The 7,544-nt window shown below is 64.8% G+C and overlaps 1 non-coding gene across 1 annotated transcript; it reads right to left on the minus strand.

The window, feature by feature from the left end:
- Positions 1-6,969: 6,969 nt before the first annotated feature.
- LOC147697850 (5.8S ribosomal RNA) lies at positions 6,970-7,123 on the minus strand. The gene has a single exon (XR_015299664.1). It is a non-coding gene; the product is annotated as a 5.8S ribosomal RNA (ribosomal RNA).
- Between the last annotated feature and the right edge of the window lie 421 nt (positions 7,124-7,544).

Raw genomic sequence — 7,544 nt, forward strand, 5'->3', positions numbered from 1 at the left:
GAGCCCCAGTGGAACTACGTCCCCAGCGCCCAGCCACTCGCTGACTTGCAGGACAAGAGGCTCCCGTACCCTGGGCCGGAGCACAAGCCCCAGGCCAGGTCCCAACTTCAGAACCCTAGCCAGGCCAGGGTGAGCCTCCCTGGGCCCTGGCGGACCCCTGTCCCCAGCGCTCGGACACTCGGCTGGCCTGCAGGACGAGGGGCTCACGCATCCCGGGACGGAGCACGAGCCCCAGGCCCGGTCCCAGCTTCTGAACGCTAGCCAGGCCAGGGTGAGCCTTCCTGGACTCCGGTAGACCCCTCCCGAGCGCTAGGACCCTCGGCTGGCTTAGAGAACGGGGAGCTCCCGCACCCTGGGAGGGAGCACGTGGCCCGGGCCCGGTCCCAGCTTCTGACCCCTAGCCAGGCTAGGGTGAGCCTCCCTGGGCCCCAGTAGACCCTCCCTAGCGCTCAGACCATCAGCTGGCTTGCTGGATGGGGTGCTCCCGCACCCTGGGACGGAGCACCAGCCCCTGGCCCGGTTCCAGCTTCTAAACCCTAGCCAGGCTGGGGAGAGCCTCCCTGGGCCCCTGTGGACCCCCGTCCCCAGCACCCGGACCCTCAGCTGGCTTGCAGGGCGGGGCCCGGTTCCAGCTTCTGAACCCTAGCCAGGCCAGGGAGAGCCTCCCTGGGCCCCAGTAAACCCCTCCCCAGCGCTAGGACCCTCGGCTGGCTTACAGGACGGAGTGCTCCAACACCCTGGGATGCACCAGCCCCGGGCCCAGTTCCAGCTTCCGAACCCTAGCCAGGCTGGGGAGAGGCTCCCTGAGCCCCAGTGGAACTACGTCCCCAGCGCCCAGCCCCTCGCTGACTTGCAGGACAAGAGGCTCCCGTACCCTGGGACGGAGCACAAGCCCCAGGCCAGGTCCCAACTTCAGAACCCTAGCCAGGCCAGGGTGAGCCTCCCTGGGCCCTGGCGGACCCCTGTCCTCAGCGCTCAGACACTCGGCTGGCCTGCAGGACGAGGGGCTCACGCATCCCGGGATGGAGCACAAGCCCTGGGCCCGGTCCCAGCTTCCAAACCCAAGCTATGCCGGGGAGAACCTCCCCGGGCCCCGGTGGACCCACGTCCCCAGCATCGGACCCTCGGCTGCCTTGAATTACGGTGGGCTCCCACACCCCGGGGCCCGCCGGACGGAGCACAAGCCCCAGGTCTGGTCCTAGCTTCCAGCTTCCGAACAGTAGCCAGGCCGGGGAGAGCCTCCCAGGGCCCCGGTGGAGCCCTGTCCCCAGCGCCCAGACCCTCGGCTGGCTTGCAGGATGGGGAGCTCCTGCATCCTGGAACGGAGCACAAGCCCCTGACCCGGACCCAGCTTCCAAACCCTAGCCAGGCTGGGAAGAGCCTCCCTGGGCCCGGTGGATCCCCAGCGCCTGGACCCTCGGTTGGCTTCCAGGACGGGGGCTCCCGCTCCCTGGGACGGAGCACGAGCCCCAGGGCCGGTCCCAGCTTCTGAACGCTAGCCAGGCCAGGGTGAGCCTTCCTGGGCCCCGGTAGGCCCCTCCAGAGCGCTAGGACCCTCGGCTGGCTTACAGAACGGGGAGCTCCCGCACCCTGGGAGGGAGCACAAGGCCCGGGCCCGGTCCCAGCTTCTGAACCCTAGCCAGGCCAGGGTGAGCCTCCCTGGGCCCCAGTAGACCCCTCCCTAGTGCTCGGACCCTCAGCTGGCTTGCCGGATGGGGTGCTCCCGCACCCTGGGACGGAGCACCAGCCCCTGGCCCGGTTCCAGCTTCCAAACCCTAGCCAGGCTGGGGAGAGCCTCCCTGGACCCCTGTGGACCCCCGTCCCCAGCACCCGGACCCTCGGTTGGCTTGCAGGGCACGGCCCGGTTCCAGCTTCTGAACCCTAGCCAGGCCAGGGAGAGCTTCCCTGGGCCCCAGTAGACCCCTCCCCAGTACTAGGACCCTCGGCTGGCTTACAGGACGGAGTGCTCAAACACCCTGGGATGGAGCATCAGCCCCGGGCCCAGTTCCAGCTTCTGAACCCTAGCCAGGCTGGGGAGAGGCTCTCTGGGCCCCGGTGGAACTACGTCCCCAGCGCCCAGCCCCTCGCTGATTGCAGGACAAGAGGCTCCCGCACCCTGGGACGGAGCACAAGCCCCGGGCCGGTCCCTGTTTCCGAACCATAGCCAGGCCGAGTAGAGCCTCCCTGGGCCCCGGTGGACACCTGTCCCCAGCGCTAGGACCCTCGGCTGACTTGCAGGATGGGGGCTCCGGCACCCTGTATCCTGGGACGGAGCACGAGCCCCAGGCCAGGTCCCAACTTCTGAACCCTAGCCAGGCTAGGATGAGCCTCCCTGGGCCCGGTAGACACCTCCCCAGTGCTCAGACCCTCAGCTGGCTTGCAGGACGGGGGGGGGGGGGTTGCTCCCGTACCCTGGGATGGAGCACCAGCCCCGGGCCTGGTTCCAACTTCGGAACCCTAGCCAGGCTGGGGAGAGCCTCCCTGGGCCCCTTTGGACCCCCGTCCCCAGCGCCCGGACCCTCGGCTGGCTTGCAGGATGGAGGCCACCCGCACCCTGGGACGGAGCACGAGCCCCGGCCCTTTTCCAGCTTCTGAACCCTAGCCAGGCCAGGGTGAGCCTCCCTGAGCCCCGGTAGACCCCTCCCCAGCGCTAGGACCCTCGGCTGGCTTACAGGACGGGGTGCTCCCGCACCCTGGGACGGAGCACCAGCCCCGGGCCCCGTTCCAGCTTCTGAACCCAAGTCAGGCTGGGGAGAGCCTCCTTGGGCCCCAGTGGAACCCCGTCCCCAGCGCCCAGACCCTCGCTGGCTTGCAGGACGGGGGGGCTCCCGCACCCTGGTATGGAGCACAAGCCCCGGGCCCGGTCCCTTTTTCTGAACCCTAGCCAGGCCAGGTAGAGCCTGTCTGAGCCCCGGTGGACCCCTGTCCCTAGCGCTAGGACCTTCAGCTGGCTTGCAGGATAGGGGCTCCGGCACCCTGGGACACTGGGACGGAGCACGAGCTCCGGGCCCGGTCCCAGCTTCCGAACCCCAGCCAGGCTGAGGAGAGCCTCCCTGGGCCCCGGTGGAACACCGTCCCCAGCGCACAGACCCTTGGCTGGCTTGCAGGACAGGGGGGCTCCCACATCCCGGGATGGAGCACAAGCCCTGGGCCCGGTTCCAGCTTCCAAACCCCAGCTATGTCGGGGAGAACCTCCCCGGGCCCCGGTGGACCCACAACCCCAGCGCCGGACCCTCGGCTGGCTTGCAGTACGGTGGGCTCCCACACCCCGGGGCCCGCCGGACGGAGCACAAGCCCCAGGTCTGGTCCCAGCTTCCAGCTTCCGAACAGTAGCCAGGCCGGGGAGAGCCTCCCAGGGCCCCGGTGGAGCCCCATCCCCAGCGCCCAGACCCTCGGCTGGCTTTCAGGATGGGGAGCTCCCGCATCCTGGAACGGAGCACGAGCCCCGGACCCAGCTTCCGAACCCTAGCCAAGCTGGGAAGAGCTTCCCTGGGCCCAGTGGATCCCCAGCGCCTGGACCCTCGGTTGGCTTCCAGGACGGGGGCTCCCGCTGTCAGGATTCCCGGCCGCTGATAAATCACTGCCTGCGGTCTGAGTGTATCATGGGACTCAAAACTACATATCCCATGATCCTATGAGCGTCGCGCCGGAATGACGTTATGCGTCAGGAAAAGCATTTAATGACTCAATCAGGAAGAAGCGCTGCCGATTATTTTGGTTTGCTGGCGTAGCGTTTTGTTCCAGTGCTTCTCGTTTACTTGGGGGAGTGTTAGGTTCTTGTTCACTCTCTGCCCGTGGATTACAGGCTGGGGCTTTGGAAGCGCCCGCATCTCCGGACCCGGGAACCATCTTCGTGTGAGTGTGGGTCCAACCTGTGGATTACTGGCTGGGGCTTTGGAAGCGCCCGCATCTCCGGACCCGGGAACCATCTTCGTGTGAGTGTGGGTCCAACCTGTGGATTACTGGCTGGGGCTTCGGAAGCGCCCGTATCGCCGAGACCCTTACTGCAGGTTTTATTTGGGGTTCATTTATGTTTTAGCTGCTGGAAAACTCAGGGAAGTTTACCCGGTAAAACTGCAGGATTGACATTTGGCTTAACTGGTCTTCGGGGTTATTGAACGCTGGGAGCATTGCGTCTAATTGCCAAAGACTTGATATACTTGATTCTTTGCTATATTGGATATAAGCGGAAGTGAAGGTTTTACTTTCTTTTTTGCTGGGCTGCCTTTAGTTTTGGTTCATTTTTACACCGCAGTAACTATTTCCTGGGGTAACTTTGTGTTCAAAGAGATCAAGGTGACTGCGCATATGTTTACCTACTGCTGATACATGATGTAATGTATTACGGAACTCTATCAGGGGAAATGAATGATATTATTTTGTGAACGAACAAGAGCGTTAAGTTCTTTCCCTTTGGAGGAGAGGGGTAGAGAGAAAAAAATCAGTGCCAGAAGACAAGAGGGCAGTCTGGTCTTCCTCATTCCGAATAGGGTAGGTGTGTCCTCATTCTTCTTCATAATAGCAAGGTGGTTAATTCCTGGGAAGCCTAGTAATAGCGAAATTGACACTTTTCTTTTACAGTAGGAAACCTGGGGGATGAGAAGTTGCCCATTATCTTTGCCCTATATATTCAGCATTCCTGATTCATTTATACAGGTGAGGAACGAGTAGCTTCTTTCAATAGTGTGTTAGTATAGCGGGTAACAGTGCCACTTATTTCGTGCTTTGTATATTTACAGGTCTCCAGTTCCAGCAGCCCAGCAGTTCCCCTCCGGACATTTTTTCCCCCGCTTGATCTCCTTAACAGTCTGCGAACAATTATTGCCAGACTTGGGATGATCTAGAGGAGGGCCCCTTTACAGCATCAATACAATCCTGGGGATTAGCAACGGAAACCTCTGACACCCGCACCCTGGGACGGAGCACGAGCCCCAGGCCCGTCCCAGGTTCTGAACGCTAGCCAGGCCAGGGTGAGCCTTCCTGGGCCCCGGTAGACCCCTCCCGAGCGCTAGGACCCTCGGCTGGCTTACAGAACGGGGAGCTCCTGCACCCTGGGAGGGAGCACGTGGCCCGGGCCCAGTCCCAGCTTCTGAACCCTAGCCAGGCCAGGGTGAGCCTCCCTGGGTCCCAGTAGACCCCTCCCTAGCGCTCGGACCCTCAGCTGGCTTGCCGGATGGGGTGCTCCCGCACCCTGGGACGGAGCAAAAGCCCCTGGCCCGGATCCAGCTTCCGAACCCTAGCCAGGCTGGGGAGAGGCTCCCTGAGCCCCAGTGGAACTACGTCCCCAGCACCCAGCCCCTCGCTGACTTGCAGGACAAGAGGCTCCCGCACCCCGGGACGGAGCACAAGCCCCGGTCCGGTCCCTGTTTCTGAACCCTAGCCAGGCCGGGTAGAGCCTCCCTGGGCCCCGGTGGACACCTGTCCCCAGCGCTAGGACCCTCGGCTGACTTGCAGGATGGGGGCTCCAGCACCCTGTATCCTGGGACGGAGCACAAGCCCCAGGCCAGGTCCCAACTTCTGAACCCTAGCCAGGCCAGGGTGAGCCTCCCTGGGCCCTGGAGGACCCCTGTCCCCAGCGCTCGGACACTCGGCTGGCCTGCAGGACGAGGGGCTCACGCATCCCGGGATTGAGCACAAGCCCTGGGCCCGGTCCCAGCTTCCAAACCCCAGCTATGCCGGGAAGAACCTTCCCGGGCCCCGGTGGACCCACGTCCCCAGCGTCGGACCCTCGGCTGGCTTGAAGCACAGTGGGATCCCACATCCCGGAGCCCGCCGGATGGAGCACAAGCCCCAGGTCTGGTCCCAGCTTCCAGCTTCCGAACAGTAGCCAGGCCGGGGAGAGCCTCCCAGGGCCCCGGTGGAGCCCCGTCCCCAGCGCCCAGACCCTCGGCTGGCTTGCAGGATGGGGAGCTCCTGCATCCTGGAACGGAGCACGAGCCTCTGACCCGGACCCAGCTTCCAAACCCTAGCCAGGCTGGGAAGAGCCTCCCTGGGCCCGGTGGATCCCCAGCGCCTGGACCCTCGGTTGGCTTCCAGGACGGGGGCTCCCGCACCCTGGGACGGAGCACGAGCCCCAGGCCAGGTCCCAACTTCTGAACCCTAGCCAGGCCAGGGTGAGCCTCCCTGGGCCCTGGCGGACCCCTGTCCCCAGCGCTCGGACACTCAGCTGGCCTGCAGGACGAGGGGCTCACGCATCCCGGGATGGAGCACAAGCCCTGGGCCCGGTCCCAGCTTCCAAACCCCAGCTATGCCGGGGAGAACCTCCCGGGGCCCCGGTGGACCCACGTCCCCAGCGTCGGACCCTCGGCTGGATTGAAGTACAGTGGGCTCCCACATCTCGGGGCCCGCCGGACGGAGCACAAGCCCAAGGTCTGGTCCCAGCTTCCAGTTTCCGGACAGTAGCCAGGCCGGGGAGAGTCTCCCAGGGCCCCGGTGGAGCCCCGTCCCCAGCGCCCAGACCCTCGGCTGGCTTGCAGGATGGGGAGCCCCTGCATCCTGGAACGGAGCACGAGCCCCTGACCCGGACCCAGCTACCAAACCCTAGCCAGGCTGGGAAGAGCCTCCCTGGGCCCGGTGGATCCCCAGCGCCTGGACCCTCGGTTGGCTTCCAGGACGGGGGCTCCCGCACCCTGGGACGGAGCACGAGCCCCAGGCCCGGTCCCAACTTCTGAACCCTAGCCAGGCAAGGGTGAGCCTTCCTGGGCCCCGGTAGACCCCTCCCGAGCGCTAGGACCCTCGGCTGGCTTACAGAACGGGGAGCTCCCGCACCCTGGGAGGGAGCACAAGGCCCGGGCCCGGTCCCAGCTTCTGAACCCTAGCCAGGCCAGGGTGAACCTCCCTGGGCCCCAGTAGGACCCTGTCACGGGCAATCAGGGGTCTGACCTTGTGGGGGAATGAAAGGAAGTGGATCTAACCCTGTGACGGCCCCAGCCGCATCCTAGGGAAGCCCTGGGGGAATTGACAATCGAACGACCCTCAGACAGGCATAGCCCCGGGAGGAACCCAGAGCTGCAAGGTGCGTTCGAAGTGTCGACGATCAATGTGTCCTGCAATTCACACTAATTCTCACAGCTAGCTGCGTACTTCATCAATGCGCAAGCCGAGTGATCCACCGCCAAGAGTCACAGGTATTTTTTGAAAACATTTGCCCACCTGCGGGCGCAGGCGAGGCCGGAGGAAGGCAACGCCGTCCATCCACAGCCTGCGCGGCGAGATGGCCCGGGCGCCCAGTTCAAGGCGTCCCCTCTGGGAGTCAGACTGCACCGTCGGGAGAAAAAAAACATTACCAGGCTCTCGGCGTGGGAGTCCCATCCGCCCACCCACCCACGGGCGAGGAAGGGGTCTCGCTTGTTCAGCCCACCCCACCCTTGCCCGGGTCGGAGGCACCGGAAGGAAACAGCCAGGCGGCTCCACATCCCACACGCCTCCCACTGAGAGGAGCTGGGGTCCCCCTCACAGGCCCGCAGCCCCTTCTCTTCCAGGACGCCCTGCCACGAAAGAAGGGACACTCCTCGGTCACCCGTTTAGGAAGGTAGATATCTGAC

The sequence above is a fragment of the Lissotriton vulgaris genome, chromosome 8 (assembly GCF_964263255.1).
Source record: "Lissotriton vulgaris chromosome 8, aLisVul1.2, whole genome shotgun sequence".
Classification (NCBI taxonomy): Eukaryota; Metazoa; Chordata; class Amphibia; order Caudata; family Salamandridae; genus Lissotriton; species Lissotriton vulgaris.